Source organism: Pinus tabuliformis, chromosome 5_2 (genome assembly GCF_031772625.1).
Source record: "Pinus tabuliformis cultivar Carrire ecotype Pingquan chromosome 5_2, CPIR1, whole genome shotgun sequence".
In the NCBI taxonomy this organism is placed as follows: domain Eukaryota; kingdom Viridiplantae; phylum Streptophyta; class Pinopsida; order Pinales; family Pinaceae; genus Pinus; species Pinus tabuliformis.
Genome location: NC_142306.1, coordinates 67379765 through 67398542, shown reverse-complemented (window position 1 = coordinate 67398542; position 18778 = coordinate 67379765).

Below are 18778 nucleotides of genomic sequence, written 5' to 3'. Positions count from 1 at the left end.
GGAAGAAGTTCTTTTCTTTCCTAGATGGGTTCAGTGGGTATAATCAAATCCAAATCAGCCCGGAAGACCAAGATAAGACCACCTTCACTTGTCCTTGGGGAACCTTTGCCTACCAGGTCCTTCCCTTTGGGCTATGCAATGCTCCTACCACTTTCTAGAGAGCAGTATTGAGCATATTTGCTGAGCTGGTTCACGATTAGGTGGAAATCTATATGGATGACTTTACTCCTTATGGGTCTAACTTCCAAGAAGCATTGTCTAACTTGGGAAAAGTTTTAACCAAGTGTATTGAGATGAACCTGTCCCTCAGTCCTGAAAAATGTGAATTCCTAATGACTGAAGGGACCGTGTTAGGTCATACCATTTTTCAGCAAGGATTACAGGTGGATCCTAACAAAATTGCTATCATCCAAAAGGTTCCACCTCCTCAAAAGGTGAGAGATGTTCGGAGCTTTCTAGGCTTAGCAAGATATTATAGAAGATTCATTAAAGATTTCAGTAAGCTAGCCTCACCATTGTTTGGCCTCTTAGGGAAAGATGTTGAGTTTAAATCGACTAACGATTGTCAAGGGGCTCTGGATGAGTTGAAAGATAAGCTGGTGTCCGCCCCGATCTTGAGAGGTCCAAACTGGGCCCTACCTTTCCACATCCACACTGATGCCTCAAACAGTGCCATAGGGGCAGCCTTAGGACAAGTTGAGGAGAAACTACCATATGCCATATACTTTGTCAGCAAAAACCTGTCCAAGGCATAGATGAACTATACTGTAACCGAAAAAGAGTTCCTGGCAGTAGTTCATTCCCTAAACAAGTTCAGACAATACATCACTGGTTATCAAACATTCGTACACACTGATCATGTTGCGATTAGATATTTAATGAATAAGCCTGATGTAAATGCTCGTATCATTAGATGGTTACTTTTGTTGCAGCAATTTGATTTGACCATTGTGGACAAGCCAGGTAAGGAAAATGTTGTTGCTGACTTTCTGTCTAGATTGGATTTGCCTGCAAGTGAAGAAGGGACAGTGGATGACCAGATGCCAGATGAACACCTGTTTGCTATTTCAGTACTCTCTCCATGGTTTGCTGATATATCAAATTACTTGGTCTCAACGCAATTCCCTCCACACCTATCCTCAAGAGAGAAGAGAAAAATTGTGACAAAAATTGCCCCATTCACTTCGATCGGGGGAAACCTGTTTAAACTTGGCCCAGATCAGATCTTGACGCGTTGTGTTAGGGAGGAGGAAGTCTTCGACATCCTCCTAACCTATCACGATGGGCCATGTGGAGGTAACTTTGCAGCGAAAAGGACTGCCTTCAAAATTCTACAGGTAGGCTACTATTGGCCCACTCTTCATCAAGATGTCAGAAGATACATCAGCCAATGTGACCAATGTCAAAGGATGGGGAAACCGACTCCAAGGGACAAAAGGCCCCTCCAACCTCAGTGACATTCGAGCCATTTGAGAAGTGGGGCATGGATTTTGTGGGTCCTATCAACCCTCCTTCAAAGCAAAGATCTTACATCATAGTCTGCACAGACTACCTGACAAAGTGGGAAGAAACAAAGGCAATCAAGGAAGCGACAGAAGGAAAAGTGGTTGAGTTTTTAAGGGAAAATGTCTTCTACAAATTTGGCTACCCAAGAGAGCTAGTCACCGATCAAGGAAGTCAGTTCACCTCTACCATGATTGAAGACCTGCTCGCTCATCACAAGATCAAGCACAGAACTTCTACCCCTTATCATCCGCAAGCTAATGGGCAGGTGGAAGTTACTAATAGATCATTGGAAGAGATTTTGACTAAAGTGGTGAGCAGCAGTAGGAAGGATTGGGCAGATCGCTTGGTTGAGGCCACCTGGGCCTACAACACCACTTGGAAAACTACAACAGGTTTCACACCTTATGAGCTAGTCTACGAGAAGAAGGCTCTTCTGTCCATATAATTTGAGTACAACACAATGAGGATGGTAGCTCAGCTGGACCTAGATCTCAGCCATGCACAACGGGAAAGATTACTACAACTGAATGGATTAGATGAACAGAGAATGCAGGCCCTCCTCCACTCAGAATTAGTTCAACTCCAGAGGAAGATATGGCATTACCGGCACCTTAATGAGAAGCAATTTTAGCCAGGAGATTGGGCGCTGCTGCATGACTCAAGATACAAGGATTTCAAAGGGAAACTGAGGACAAGGTGGTTAGGACCATATACAATGGAGAAATGCAATGAAAATGGTTCAGTCCTTATCAGGACCATTAATGAAGAAGCCATCCCCATGCTCTTCAATGGGCATCGATTGAAAATCTACAGGAAACCACTTTCGAGGCAGGAATTCGTTGAAACTTTGGACAAATCAGTGCTGGTAATGGAGCAGGGCCCTGTCTCTACACCACCCCCACCTTGAGCATCAAAAAAAAAAAATGAAATAAAAAGACCCCTGGGTGAAAACTTCTTAGAGGCGCCCGGGGCAGACAGTGAGAGTGAAAACCTCATGGAGGCACCCCAGCTATCTCTCAAAAAAAAAAAAGAGGGAAACAAAAAATAAAAACAGGGCTAATCTCTATGGAATAATTGTAGGTTGCAGGGAATATATTGCAGGTTAGGAAGGTCGCAAAACAAGGATAGAGGTCAACACCAGGCTACAGGACACCCTCACAGACACTTCCTCCATGACCACTCACCTCTCCTAGGATTTGATCATATTCGGGGGCAAATTTCACCTTCTACAGGATGTTCTGCCTATTCTACAGGCAGTTTATGTCTTCTATAGGAAACATCCTGTAGAACCTTCGAGCAAGCCAAAATCGATCCTGGAGGGGAATCTGAAGGTTGGAATCTGTTTGTTAGGCCTGCAGACACCCCTGTCTCCACCCATCACCATATGGCACCCTGTTCCATCTCTTTACAGCTCCGTCACCCACCTGGTTATGTGTTCCTGCACAGTCATACAAGAAACCCTGTTTTCCTCAGATTGATAGCAAGAATTTTTATTGACAAGTCAAGTAACAAAGTCTCACTCACCCTACCTATCCAAACTCCATCTAGATCCATCATCCGCAATAAAGCCCTACTTGTTTAGCCTGCATCCCAGGAGGAGAAGCAGCTACAGTACATCCTACAGGAATCCTATAGCAGTTGATCCCTCTGGAAGACATACTCTAGAGGCAGGGACAGCGAAGATCAACAAAGGGAACATGCAAAAGACTCCTCTTGGACGTGAAAACATCCTCGGCAGCTGAAACCCAGCAGAACCTGTGCATGCAGCATTGATAACCGAAGGATCGGGTTCCAAAACCCGTGCATACAGCATCAACAAATGAAGGAATGGGTTCTAACACCCATGCACGAGGTAGCAGCAAGCGAAGCAGTGGTTCCAAGACACGAAGTCTGCATAATGCGTCCACGGCCACGTAGGTAAGTGTCTAAACTCATTCGTCAATTACATAAACTATATTTCAAAAACTGCATGACTGTGAAAATGGTTCGGATTGGACGGGATCGGTGGCCAGTCAACTGGCCACCCTCAGCCAGTTACAAAGCTTCATGGGATCCGAACAAGCTCAGTTACGTTCAAATTTGCCGCTGAGACGTGCAGCTGACACGTGTGGAGTGTCTAGTCGGGGAAAATCAGCGGGACTGGTAGTGGTGGCGGCGGTTAATGGCAGAGGGGAGGTGATGGCGGTCAGAGACACGTAAAAAAATGATGGCCATGACGTTGGATCAATGGTTCGATCCGGCCACCTCATCCCCTCGCCACGAATTGTGCCGCAGTTAAAAGATACTTGGTTGAAGACTCTCACCACCCGCTGTTCATTTGCACTTGCAATGTCCTCGGTCGAAGTACCCGTCCTCTGCTTCTGAAATCTGTTAACCCGTCATCCTCCACCGAGTTTTTCGGCCTGTTCAAAAAAATCTCCCGCGTATCGAGCTCGTTCAGAGGCGCAATGACATCCTACAGAAGCCGGAAAGAGGCTTCTATAGGAAGCATGGAAATAGAACAGAAAAGAGAGAAATCACCGGAAATATTGGCAAGAGAGGCAGTAGTTGTGCTGGCCGCCTTAAAAACACCTCCAAAACAAAAAGGGAAGCGAAAGAGGCAGACCTCCATGTACTTCAAAGAAAGAAGGAGCACACGGATCAAAGTAGGCAAACCCTAGCCGCAGTCAAAGGAGCCGATTATCATTGAGGACACAACCCCTAAACCAAAGGAAGGGTCTCCTTCAAAGATTTCCGTCACCTATGAGCGAGGAAGCCCAAAAACTTCCACTTGGAGAGAAAGACTGGAGACAATGGACACAAAGACAGTTCTACAGGAAGCTAAGAAAGCTCTACAGGAAACTCGGGCTAAGCTAAAAGAGACCGAGAAGTTGGAGGAAAAGGCGGCCAAACAACCACAGGAAGAAGAAAGGACGGAGGAAATATTGAAACCATGCCCTCAGCCCAGTTTGGGCACATACTATAATTTGTTAGAAGCTGGGAAAATATTTCCCCAGAAATTTACAGTGCCACTATTTTTTGCACTGGAGGAAGAAAGGATTAGGACTCATACTTGGATGAGGATCGCCAAGTCCAAGGGTGTGGTAAACATAGGCCCCCTAGAAGAACAACTCAAGGAGTCAAGGAAAGAATTGGCCATGGTGAAGCATGTGGAAAGCATTCAGAGGGCCAAACTACAGGAAGAGAACGAGCTGCTGAAATAGCAGCTACAGCTACAGGGAATCCATAAGGAAGATAGGCCCTCCATTCTAGGAGAAAAACAACAACGGGAAAAGCCTCCAACAGACAAAGAAACCTTGGATGAACAGCAAAGAAAGGATGGGATGCAGGCTGAGATTGAGGCACTAACAAAATAGCTACAGGAAAAGGAGTTGCAGGCAGCAGAAGAGATACAGTCTCTAAGGCAACATGTACATGAGAAGGAAGCCCAACTGGCCTCCATGGCCAGCTGGGCAATAAAGGCCGTACAGTGTAGGTAGCCTGCCAAGTCATACGCTTTGTACCTTAAATATCAATGGTTGCAGTTCCAGATTAACACCTTGGCCCAAAGGGGCACTACTCCATTTCAAAACTATCATCAATTTATGGTTTTATGTGACAATAGCTCATCAGAGGACAAGGCTAAATTATCAGAGTTTTATTTGCACAACTTGGCCCTTCCAAATATGAATTCGTGGGATCCCAACATTGTGGTAGGAGATGTGCAACTTATGGCCATGGCCTCTTGGTTGAATCATGAGGAAAAAAGGGCAGCAGAGGTCCGAGACATTATGAACACGGAACTCAGTGAACCACTAATGATCAGAGCAGAGCCGGAGGATCCCTCAGCATTGATAAGCACCCACCAGCACTTGGCCAACAACCCTCGGGAGTTACCAGATTACATTGAATGACAAGCTCAAGCTATTGCCCACATTGAGGACATAGAGAGACTGTTGGGGGATAACTACCTTCATGCTTGCATAAAGAGGTGGAAAACACTGCCCCACAGTTTGAAGATAAGAGAATACCACTCTCCAACCAGGATGAGGGAGGCCTTGGCAAGGGTACCCCTCTATAAACAGTCAATGCAAAATCTGCAAGCCAATTGGATCGGCCTGAAGTTCAGTCCTCCCTTGCTTTTGGGATTGCTGGAAGGAGTTAAGGAACAAGAGGAAAATAGGCAGTGAGAGGAAGTGGAAAGAAAAGCAGGATTTCATGACCGGGAAGAAGACATCACCTCGGAGGCCTGGGACGTGAGAGAGGCAGTCAAAGCTATCAAGGATGATGAGCTAGATTAGTTGCTCAAAGGATGAGCAACCCATTTAGCAGGGGGGTGATGATGAGCCCCAAAAATGGGCAACTTATTGGGCTCATTTTGCCTATTGTTCTTCATCAATCCACCATTTTTCATAGTTTATGCATGTTTTTTGAGTATATTTATGTTAGTTGAATGAATGAGAATAGTCACTTGACCAAGGAGGCTAACATGTGGTTATTGCAGATTTTTGGACAAATTTTGGACCAAGGCCAAGCATTTATGAGCCAGATGACAGCTAAGCATGAAGGAACAAGGGTGAGGATTCATAGGAAGGGTGTCTCCTATAGTAAATGGCCCCTTCCTTGAATTATCCGCCCTCAGCTCTTAGTTCAGCAGGCCACCGAAAAGGATTCCCAAGGGCAGCCGAGCAATTTTGTGTAAAGTGACTGATCACTAGCAGTTCAAGCAGCCGAGCCCCTCGAGTTAAGGAGGGTTGTTGGAGACCCTCGTAGTGTATAAATAGGAAGGCTTCCAGCCTTCGTAGGTTACTTTTTGAGCAGTTGTATTTTGCACTATAGTGCTGCTAGTTTCTCAGCTCATTTTGTAGCTTCTGTTGTACAACTTTCTTTGTGACATGGTTATTTTTTAATAATGGAAAGTAGTTTCATTTGGCATCAGTTCTGAGCTTTTCTTAGGAGCCTGTAGCTCTTGGGGTTGGGCCCAACCCAAGTGCCAAGGCCTCCTTCGTGTATTGTTATATGTTTTTAATGTTTTTGCAAAATAATTTATGTTAAGTAGATTACAGTCTTGCTTGGTTACCTAGGTCATTGTGGATGATTAGAAAGGCTTTTCACGTTCAGATTGATTTGATAGATTAATAACAAAGAAGATCTTCAGAAAAATGCCATCAAGCACCCCTGATCTCACCTCTCCCTTTGTGGGACCATGAGCTGAGACCAAGGTGTCCTTGTTGCCACCAAAAACACTGTCTTTGCTTCATCATGCAATTGTTAGTGTTAAATTCTCATTTGCAGAAGTTGGTACTAGTTGTGGTTACATGTTCAGGTTCATGATTGCTTAGTTTACATAGCTATTTCACATGATTTCGTTGCAATAAACTACTATTCATTTTCTTTGCTGATATTCAGGTCAGATTAGGTTAAAGTAGCTAGGTCTTTGGTTTTTCCAAGTCTTTGATTGAATAGTTTGGAAAATAACTTGCAGAGCACCTGTGATACCTCTTTGCCTACCCCTACTCCATCAATACCACCTGCTCCGCCCTCCAACTCTGATTCTTGCCTCACACTTGCCACATTCCCTCACTTTGACCTAATTTCCATATTTTTGTGCAACATTGCTCTAACCCTCCTTGAACAAATCCAGCCATCCTTATCACTCACCCACTTCGTTCGCCAAGTCCTAGACCTCATCACACCCTCATCTCACCTCCATACCCACTTCTTCACCTTTTTCCCACCATCAACTCTTCAAAATTCCCTTTCGGAACATCCTGTAGAAGCCACGGAACATCCTGTAGAACCCCTGCAGACTTCCTGTAGAAGCTCACGAAAATGGTTTCTTGAGATCCGAGCACTATGAAACTCTCTGGAAGGGTACCAGGGACCCCTTAGGCCCTCTTCTAACCTTCCCAACCTCCTGCAAGCACCTACTCCATTTCCCTTCGCGAATCAACCTCTGCACAGTCAACAACAGTTAAAGCACATGCAAAATAATTTTGACAAATTACTCAAGAATGCAGAAAGATGTTGTCTTCATATTTCTCTTAAAAAGTAGCTTATTCACATGAATTTTACCTTTTTAGAAGTCAATGGCATCCATTTCTGTAGCTTTCATCCTTTTACTTGCACCAGTAGGGTTAGTCGGTACAACTAGGGTTTGCTAGGGTTTGCATTCCTTTCTAGCTCTCAATTTCTTTCTGCAAGTAGAATAGCCTTCGGTTGAGTTATTTTTCATCCATCACAGTTAAAAGCTTCTTCTAAGATCTCATAGAAGTTGGCTTAAGCTCCTAGCAGACTTGTGCCAGCTGATCAAGTGACAGCCTGCGGCAAGAGCTAGTACTTGTGCATATAGCACCGTCGCTTCCAAGTTTGTTACGAACTACCAGGTTGATAAAAGTAAAGAAGGGAGTCCCAGGAGTTGCAACATTATTGCTACAATACTGAAGCCCACCACAAGGCAAAGGATTTTTTGAGTTATAAGCTTGTTGGGCTACAATACTCTGTTTTGGCATTTTTGTGATAACGATTCTGTTTTGTTCTACATCCTCTCCCATTTCTAGTAGGTCATCTGTAATTTTATTGCGTTAGGTTCTCCATGACCATCTTTATGTATTCTTGTCATTATTGTGGTTAGTGATGTCCCTATCAATGTTTATTGATCCCAATCGTCCTAGATCTGAGCTACAAAAGATTGGTATGTTGTTTTTTGCTGGATGAACACCAAGCATAGAACTATGCATATTTAAACACCTTTATTTCTAATAAAGACGCTATGTTTTCTCTTATCTGAAATAAAACAACCCAACAAATTGAAAAATCGAATGAGTGAGTGGACAAATACATTCTGGGCCACCAAACCCTTACTTTGGCATCCAATGGAATTCAATCTTCCCATGCATTTTGTTCTTATTGCTTGACACTCAAAAATATGATATGAACTCTGTTGTTATAGGAATATTAGCAGCCTACAAGTAATTTGACCCTGACATTACCTCAGCTTGCCACAAAATCTCGGTCTTAGACAAACTCCTTTTAATATTCTCAACCCTTTAACTTGGTATGTGAACCTCGATCCATAATTGGAAATGATCACATGATCTATACGATCTCAGCATATTGTGGTTTTTTATTAGGATGAGTATTAATAGATTGACTTCATTTGTCACACAATAACTGTGTGTACTCTTTTACATTACCAAATCCTTACTATTTCTCGTGTAACAATGCATAGATTTCGAATAGAATATTTTCACATCATTGGTATTGGCAACATTTCACCATAAGTGGCTATGCTTTTTTTGCGTATAGAATAAGATATAATCTTGCTCATACTTTTAGGTGGAAACAACCTATTTATCGTAGCTTGCTTATATACTGCTTTTACGAGGATATATCATAAATCCCATGTGTTGTACTAGTAACATGCCTAGAACCATGGTGTGGTTCAAGCCCCAAAAGCAACTGTCCTTCTTTATCTAAGCGAGCATGGCTCTTAAGGAGCTGTAGGTCTTTGGCTCCTAACATTCGTCAATACGGTACTTGCTCTTACTTAAGGAGCCGACATCCCCTCATTATGAATGAATGAGTGAATGAATGAATGAAGAGAAGCATGATGTCGTCATGGTATATATATACACTCATAACCCCTAAAAAAGAGAAGGAATGAAGCAACTAGACCGATCAAACTGGTTGCTATGATATAAGAAATCATGCACCCCAATTTCATTGATCAACCCCACCCGAGAGTAAGTAGCAAAGGAGGTAGAACTAGATCATCATAAATGGATCACGTTGTATAGAGAGGAGACATCCACGTATCTGATGGAGAACCATACTGCAATAGGATCGATATACATTCCCATTCATCTCTATCATCATCGATATAATAGAAATCGAACTACGAATCGTAATGTTACACAATATTATAGTAAGACCACTTACCCTTCGTGGCTTTCTTGCCTAGATAGATTTTTTGAATGGTAGGATAAATAAAGGCTTGATGCAAGATGTTTTGCCTTGCTTTACAAAGAGAGCTTAAATGATTGAGTGACTAGTAGTATATCTAAAATCAACTGGATTGTAAGTATATGATAAGATCTTATTTAGTTAAGACAGAGAGAGGGTGGACTCAAGTAAATAAATACCCCTAAGATTAGACTCTTATACATTTTGGATTTGATATTGTGATCTTTGAATTGTCTTTTTTAACAAACTTTGAAGGCACTCCTGGTCTTCCTTCGCTTTCAAAGCATTTCACATTCATAAAGCTTCTTTGTAATCCTTGTTGAGTATAACCATGCACATCTTATTTCTAGTTGGTAATATCTTGAAACCACAAACTTCGCCATTGCTCTCCTTGAGCTTATTGAGTCTCCTCTCCCGTTGTTAGCAAATATGGTCCAACCAAAATACCCATGTGAAAATTCTTATTGTTATTGTGGCCTTTCTTGGCTCTAGATGTTACTTTGGTGGATCTATTAGAAACTCACCATGCATATAGATTATGTGGATCTCGGTGGCATCCTATGACCTTATGCGTCCCCTAGTTTCTTGTGTGATATTGTCATTAATAACTCACTTTGTTCTCTCTTCCTCTTTGACAACGACTGCAATCAACTCTTCTTCCTTTGTGTCGATGCCAAGAAAAACAACTACATGATCACTAGTTTTTTAATAAAATAACACATCATCTTCTTGCCTTGCATTGCTTCAAGAGTCTCTCTTCCCTCTATAATACTTTGATGATTCGACTTTATGAAATTCTCAGCCTCTAGTTTAACAATTTGGCCCTACATTCTTACCTCAATATATTTTGACTTGCCTGTAATAAATTTGTGTTAGGGTTTTTGAGATCACTCGACCTGCTAGGAGAAATTTTGCGCTAGGGTAAATTTAATCTTCAAGCATCTAAACCCTCAACCACACTAAAAATTTTGGCCTCAACAATAACTAACTTGATCCAAACAATTTTTTCCCTGTGAATCAATTTGTCCCTGCAAATCTAATCAACTCTTATGTTGCAAAATCCCTCACACTGGTAGGATGCACATTTTTTAGACCACTTTAGTATTCCCTTTTTAAATTTATTTAATTTCCCATAAATTATTTTATTATTTTTCTTTAGAAAAAACATATAACAAGTCTTGCCGAGAATATAACAGATTTAAACCAATAATTAAAAAACTTGTAGACATATTCCACTGTAAACCTGAACTATTTATTTAGTTATTATTGAGAGAGAAATTACATGAAATTCATTTTCAAAAAGGAATCTGACAAATAGATAACCTAGAGAAACCTTCTTTGGTTGGTGTTAGCTCTACTACATGTCGTTGATGTTCTAGGAGCCGAAGTAAGCTCATTCCTTGGCCTTTGTTCAGAAAAGGTCTACACCGATTATCCTCGCCCTTTCTCCTTTTCCTCGCCCATTCTCCTCTCATCCCCTTCACATATGCTTCTGTTTAAAATCACATAAGCACTTCTCCTTAAGCCCCGGGCATCAAAACCCCAGCACCCCATATAACCGCACGCCTTCACAAACGTCGCTCTCTGCCACCCCCGACCCAATGTTTCCCTGTCACATCAAACGAAAACTGTGCGATCAAATCTACACCATCTGATCATCTCCTCCGCGATCGGATGGCGATCGCTTTCCCCGCGCCCACAACACAACTGCGCGATAACACGCGATGAAAAGCGGTTTTCTCGCCCCTCTGCTGTCATGTGTCGCCCTCCGAGTGGGATCGCTCGCCCTTGTACGATTACTGTCTGACAATCCACGGTGGTGCGATCAATACCACCTGATGCCGAAACCACTTTCCCCGGCCGTTAACCCCCGCGCGTCTCCTCCGCCCGATGGCCGTCGGATCTGCTCACCCGAGATCCGATGGCTCACGATCACCTTGTTCCCGATACCTCCCGCCGAACGATCTCCACCGTTTATCCGCTAGATCCGACAGCTACTTTCCTCCTTCCATCTCGCTCGTACATATGCCATGCACTCCCCTCGCTCGGATCTTTCCGTGTGTTAGCCTCCTATACCAATAGGTTTTCATCTCTCATGATTGATACTGGAAGTGCCAAAAATGTTCACCTTCCATGCTGCTAAGGTTCCATTTTTTGTGAAAGAAGCAGACAATTTAAAAAAATGTAAAGAGGGTATGCCTTAAAACAAAAATCAAAGGGCAAGAAAATGAATTGGTCAAAGAAGAAAATAAAAGAAATGAACCCCAAACAAAGACCATGAAAGTGGCTAGTCCAAATTGCCACTACTATTTTGATGGGTGGAGCTCAAGCTAGGCCTCACCATTTTTTGAATTGCATGTGGTAGACTAGAGAGGAAGTACCTGTTCAAACAGCTCAAGCTTGACAAATGACTAGGTGGATAGAGAAAGAAAGGAGCCCAACTGCTAAATCTGGGCCCTTGGAAGTCATAAGGGTAGACTTAGATAAGAGGGCAGCAAAAAGAAAAGAGAATTATCAGGGTTTGCAAGACTAAGCGCACCCATCCAAAGGAAGAAAAAATGTTAGGCATATTAGGCAGGGTAGGCAGTTGAAGGTTGCAGAAAGCATGATCTGAGCATATCAATTGGGAAAAATCACAATGATGTCACCAACAGGAAAGGCAAGACCAATGGCTCATTGGGCAAACTACTGAACTATCACTGACTTCCCCCATCCCCTTCAAAGTTTTTTACTAACTTCCCCATGAGCACTGCAGGATCTGCCTGATCAGTCCTCCTTACACTCTTCATTTGTACAAACTTCATGTCAGAAGTGACTTCTCTCTTTGAAAAGAAGCCACATTTCTTGTGTAAAAATTCTTTTCATTTTGATCTACTCCCTAACTAAGTTTGTTTCCTAAAAACTTAGTTTCTATCATTTTCCCATTCATATTCCCCTACAATACTAACTGCTAACTCTATCTACACTAAATCCCCTATGTTCCCCTTTTCCCCTACTACTATAACACCATGGTGTATAAACCCCAAACAATGTATAAATATCCCCCCTTTAGCATTATAGCTAAATAGTATGTCTATGGGAGACTTTAGTCCACCAGGGACTGTAGTCAACCCTTGTGTTGGGAATTACTCTAACCCCTGGTTAGACTAATAACCCACCCTTAACCCTCATATACCCTATTTTCCTAAAATGCCCCTGCAAGCCCTTTCCCCCTCTCAAAACCCAATACTCCTATGTTTTCCCAAAACCGACAGATTAACCAAAAACCCACAAAAACCCCAAAACCAAAGTTCAAAACCATAAATATTAAAAATAAATATTTTAATCAACCGGCGGGTCCCCCCCAACATGCACGATGGGTCGGGGCGCCTGCCAACCGTCCATCTCCCACCCCCCTTCATCCAATGGTGGGCGGGCGTTTTCAAATCTGAAGCCGTCGCCCTTTAACGTCCGGGGAGAGGGCGGTTTTCTCCCCCGTACACGGGACGCGTGGCAAGCGGCAGGGGTGTTCGGAGCCCCCCTCCCCGATACCGCCTTTGCCCAAAAGCGGTGCGGGGAGACCGCTTACCGCTCTCCCCAATACCGCCACCTCTGCTGTCACGTCGGCCCCCACGTCATCGTGACGTCATGCCACTCTGCCCGCCCTCGCGCCTCGTGACCCTCCTAGTCACCATGCCACCCCGCACACCGCCCGCCACCGTGTCCTGCCACGCTGGCCTCCAGCTCAGCGCCCACATCACCCTCTGTACCCGGGGCCCGCCATGACGTCATGCTGACGTCATCGGCGGAAAAGCGCCAATAACCCCCATTTTCCAAATTTTTCGTTAAAAACGCGTTGTTTAGCCGTTTTATGTCATTTTCGTTGGAAACAAACAAGAGCCGTTTTATCCGTTCACTGTGAAAATTGCCGCCAAGCTGCGAATTTGAAGATTCAGACGCCGCCACTCGCCAAATCAAGTGCATTCTTCATTCACTATCCAACCCGGCAGCTCTCGGCGTCGTTTTTCCAGGTATTTGCCCAAATTCACCTATTCAACCCGTGTTTATGCCATTTCTCTACAAATTGTCCGTTAAGCACCTGCTCAATCCAACATTAAGGACTGTCATTTAATCATTTCTGCACCAAATCAACCTACATTTCCCCCTGCTCCAAAATTTGATGATAAAACCATAATTCGCGGCCTTAAATTCACAAATTATCATCCAAATCGCCCGGCATTGTTCCCTTTTGCCGGGTACATATTTGAAAAACTGAATTTCACCAGTTGTAATCCTACCCCCTCCTCTGCAATTCTTCCTCATTGATTCACAATCCCTGTGAATTCACCAAAACAGAGCAGAGGCAAGACTGCCTAGCCAGCCAATTCCTCTTTGAAGAGTACATTCAGCAGCACCTGCATCCAATCTGCCGATTGACTTCTAGAGAGGCCTTGCAACCTATTGCACTTATTGTTCTATTCAGAAATTACAAATTGCTGCTCCTGCACCCACAGCTCTCAGTGTTGCCCCCATAAATCCACCAAATAAAGAGCTAGAGTCCCTACCTCTTGCTGACAGGGACTACCTCATCCAAGACTTTGTGGGTGATAGGGACCATTTGCAGACCTTCAGGGAATTGAGAGATGACTATTTAAATGGTAAGGATACATATGGGATATGGGAGTCAAATCTGCCATACTACTTTCTCCCATCTGTCAACATTTTTCCAGAGATCATTCGCCTTTGTGCTGAGAATTATGATGCCAGTCACAGAGCTGTCAAGTCTCCATCTGGGAGCATCCTCTTTCACATCAATGCTGAGTCCATCAACCAAATGCTCAACTTCAAGCAAACTCAGCTGTTGTTCCCTTTCTCCATGAACTATCTGCTGGATACAGGTGCCAAGATGACCACTGAGGACAGGCAAAAGATCACCCAGACATTTATGAGGCCTGACCGCCAGCCCACAGGGCCACCTCCCTACTTATATGTCCACTTTACTGATATAGGCAAACTTCTGCTGGACATGATTTCATATGTGTTGGGCTATAAGACCAGTGAATTTGTTGATGAGACAGTGCTGGTATTACTATCTGCTTATAGCCCAGGCCAACCTCCTGCCTACAAATATAATTTTGCTAAGTTCATAGCCAACAAGATACATGAGCAGCTTTTCAAAGTAGACAGGGAGGGCATCTTCAAGTATTCATCTTATATCTACCACCTGTTCATGTACTACCAGTCTAAGGCTTTTCCATGCCACATTAAAAAGCTGGATTCTAAAGGAGAAAGAAGATCTGTTATCTTCTGGACATCTGTCTTCCACCAAGTGCAAAATTCACCATATTCATATTGTGAATTCATTGATCAATTTGTTTACCCAATCTCTTGTTTGTTGATGAGGTCCCCTCCTCCCAGAATGTCATTTGAAATACAGAAAGTCCTGCAGCTCTCCAAGAATTATAAAATAGGTGATTGGTACCTATACCAGGATCATACAGTCATCAGAATCTATGGCTGTGAGCTCTGTCCATACAGGCTCCCAAAATATGTGCCCATGAGACTGTTTGCCTTGGAGTATTATAGGCAGCTTATTCACTCTGACCTCACTCACTTTCACAGCTCCAAAAAGAAAGCCCATCTCAAGTTCAAGCACCACCTGGGCCCCTTCATCATGAATAAAAAAGAGGGATGGCAAGATGCTGAGCTAATCCTTAAAGACAAGTACATGCTCTCAAAAAGCTTCCGGTGGGTCCCCTATGACCCTGAAGGCTTCATCACTGCTAGAAGAGTCAAGTAAGGGTTGCTAGGCTATGAGCATTGCAAATATCCACATATTGAACAGTATGCCAATCAGCAAGAATGGCTGCAAGACACTTTAATTGAAAAATTAACTGAAGAAGAGATAATGCAAAAGAATGTCAAGGATTTGGAAAAAACTCTTGACTTGGATTCTGTGCAGCAGGTGATCTTCAAGCCACCGCATCCAGTAGGAGAAGGGACCTCGGCCACAACAACTACACCAACCACACAGGCACCTTCTACAGCAGCACCAGGTACAGATAAAGGGAAAGGAATAATGGGTGCTGAAGAAGAAACAGTGAAAGAACAGCCTGCCTCCTCAATTGGGCAGCAACAAGAGCAAACCCCTCCACCGCAAACTGAACCACCTACAGCACCTATTTTGCAGACCCCAGCACATGAGGAGAGGGGTATGAAAAGAGACAGAGAAGAGTCCACTCCTGCTAGTGGATCCTCCCAGCAACCTGAGGCCAAGAGGCAAAGGGTTGATTCCCCAGAGATAGAAGAAATCAGTGAAGAAGTCCTGGACAGTTCAAGGAAAGATGGGGAAGGCAGCCAGCAAACAGGTACAAGCTCCTTTCAGCAGGAGCAGGGATTACAGCTTGGCTTGGAGGTATCCTCCTCCTCTCAGCAGAGCAAGAAGCTTAAAAGCACTAAGGCTTCTTTCAAGCAAATAAAGGCACAAAATGACTTGCTGAGAGTAGAAGTGTATAAACAGTTTCTAAAGGCAACACCAGCCAAACAAGAAAGGCTGATGTCTGTATATGACATTCAAGAGGAGAAAATGCTCCTCAGCCACTTCAAACCTAAGGTGTCACAGCCCAAATCAGCTGCAGATTATGTGAGAACAAGGGTGGAAATCATGGCAAAAGACATTCACCCCATGGACCAAATAGAACTCCACAAGCAGACTGGAGAAATGGTCTATGCCACCTTGGTGGACAGGGCATCCATGGCCCATGAATTAAAAGAATCACTGAAAAATACCAACATTCAGTTGGATTTTGAGAGAATGTCCTCCATGGCCAAAGACAACAGAATTAAATCACTTGAGGACATCATTATAGACCTGGGACATGATCCCAAGGACCCAAAGGGCGTGAGGGCCCTCATGAAGAAAAAAGAAGATGACCTGAATGCATTGAAGAAAAGGTTAAAGCTGCTGCCCACCGAGCACCCTCAAACAGCAGAATTACAGAAGGAAAAGGAGGCCGATGAGCAGCTGGATCTTATAATGCAGCTCAACTAGAAGGTCCTTGATTTGGAGAAGGAACTTGAAGGGGCACTACAAGATAAGCAGGGAGAATCCACATCCCAAGCTCCTCCAACTACTTCAACCACGTCAACAACAACAGAGGCAGCAGTAGCCCCTGTATCAACCACATCCACAACAGAAGCAGCAACAACAACAACAGCTCCAGACTCCAGTACAAGCATGGAAGAGTTGACTAAGGCTATTAAAGAAATGGAGCTCCAGGCCACTGAGATAAAGCAGGCCAAGGAAAAGTTGGCAGAACTAGAGGCCAAATATGATAAATCAAAGATGATTGTGGCAGAGCAAGGCAGAGAAATAAAGGCCCTGAAAGAGAAAATAAAGGCCTTGGAAAAAGAGCTCAAGCTAGAGACTGCTATGGCAGAAATAAAAAGAATCTTGTGGGCCCGTATTGACCAATCCATCACTAAACAATGGAAGTCAATTAAGACTATGCATGAGCAAATGAATTTAATAGGCCAAGCACAGATAGAGATTCAGAAGGCCAAAACAGTGCTGGGAAACAGGCCTGAGCAGGCCAATAGAATGATAGATTTTTTGAACAGACAAACAAAGGAGGAACTGGCAGCCATCAACATTATTAACAGAACAGAGGCTGTCCTTACAACTAAGAAGGTACTGACTCTCAGGAATTATGTACAAAATGTGGAGAGGAAATGCTATGAAATACAGGCTAAGGTGGATGAGTACAAACTCAAAATGGGAGCACTGCAAGCAAAGGGACTACCCAGTCTACTAAACAGCACAGGAAGACTGCTCCCCCGTGAGAAATATGCAAACAGGATGTCAACCTTTGTTGAAAATCAAATTACTACATCTGGCAGTACTTCTGAGGAAGCAGGGCCTCCAACAGGGCAGGGCCTTCTGCACAAACTTGAAAATATGTTTTTTATTGAAAATGAAATCCACCACCTTTTTGAGGTTCCTCCAAATTTTTATAGATATACAGAGGTAGACGAAACTTTAGTGAAGATTCGAAGACACCAAATGCCCAAGGAGGATTGGTGGCAGGCAATGCTTCAAATTTTGCCACAATAGCCTCAGTTGCTCAGTCCAGTCAGCTACAACTCAGCAAAAGTCAAACAGCAGAATAAAGACAGCATTTAAGGCAGCCGAAAGGTGACTCAGCAAAAGACAGCGGCAGCAAGCGAAAGAGATAAATACGCAATTTTTTGGACAGCATATCCTCAGCCAACTCCAACAACCACAAAGTCAACATTTTATAACCATTTTGGACAGTTAAGGCACTGAAGAGTTACTACAGCATTTACTCCCTCAGCTACAACGCTCCAGGAGTTGGCATGACATTAATGAAGCATTTACTCTTCAGCTAGATATTTTCTTATGTAAATTATGTATATATACCTCCCCTAGCAACGTATGAGGGGTTGGTGATTTTCTTTCTGAGGCAATTGTATTGTATATTTTCAGACTATCTAATGCAAAAGGCTGGAAAAGCTCAGTGATTTCCTGAATGTTTGATGTCTTGGTGATGCTATGCGTGCTGTTGCAGAATTCCTGTGTTGTCTGATGGAACAATAAGTTTTTCTCAATCTATGTTTTGTCTTCTTATGTTTATTAAATCATACACATGTCTCACTAATCTAGTAGTAGAGAAAAGGAATAGTACAAGATATGTTTAGTTACACCTTGTGCTCAATCTTTATTACTGAAAATGTTTTCTTCAGAATTGATCATGGACATGAATTCTTAATTGCTCATGTTTTCATTGATTCTATAAATATGAATGTTATGTAGAAATTCTTCACTACTTCTAAATAATATTCTCACAGTTTCTTCATACCAGTTTGTTGAAAGATTCTTAAGTGCCTTTCATAGCCTGGTTACATCACACTTAATCACAGTTTCAAAGCATTGTTTCTCAGACACTTATCTGGCTCTGCAGCATCACCACTGTATCAACACAGCATATCAAACAAATACAGCACCACTGACTCCATGCCCAATGGCCTAGAACACCCTGGTAAGCACATATATATCTTGATTGAAATCATCATCCAGCAAGTTCCAAAAACAAAACCTTGAGCATCATAACTAGCCTAAAATATTATACAAACAAAGTTAAATCATAAAGAGAGAGCCCTCTCTGGTCATAGGTAGGCTAGAACCTGTGACCCAAAGATTGGTTAGTGGTTACCTCGGTCGTATTCCCTTGGGAGTCAAAGGGAACAACCTGAGTGATAACACCATGCATTCGAAGGACGAAGATGACCATCTACTTGTACCTAGTGCATTTCTTCCTCAACCACCACA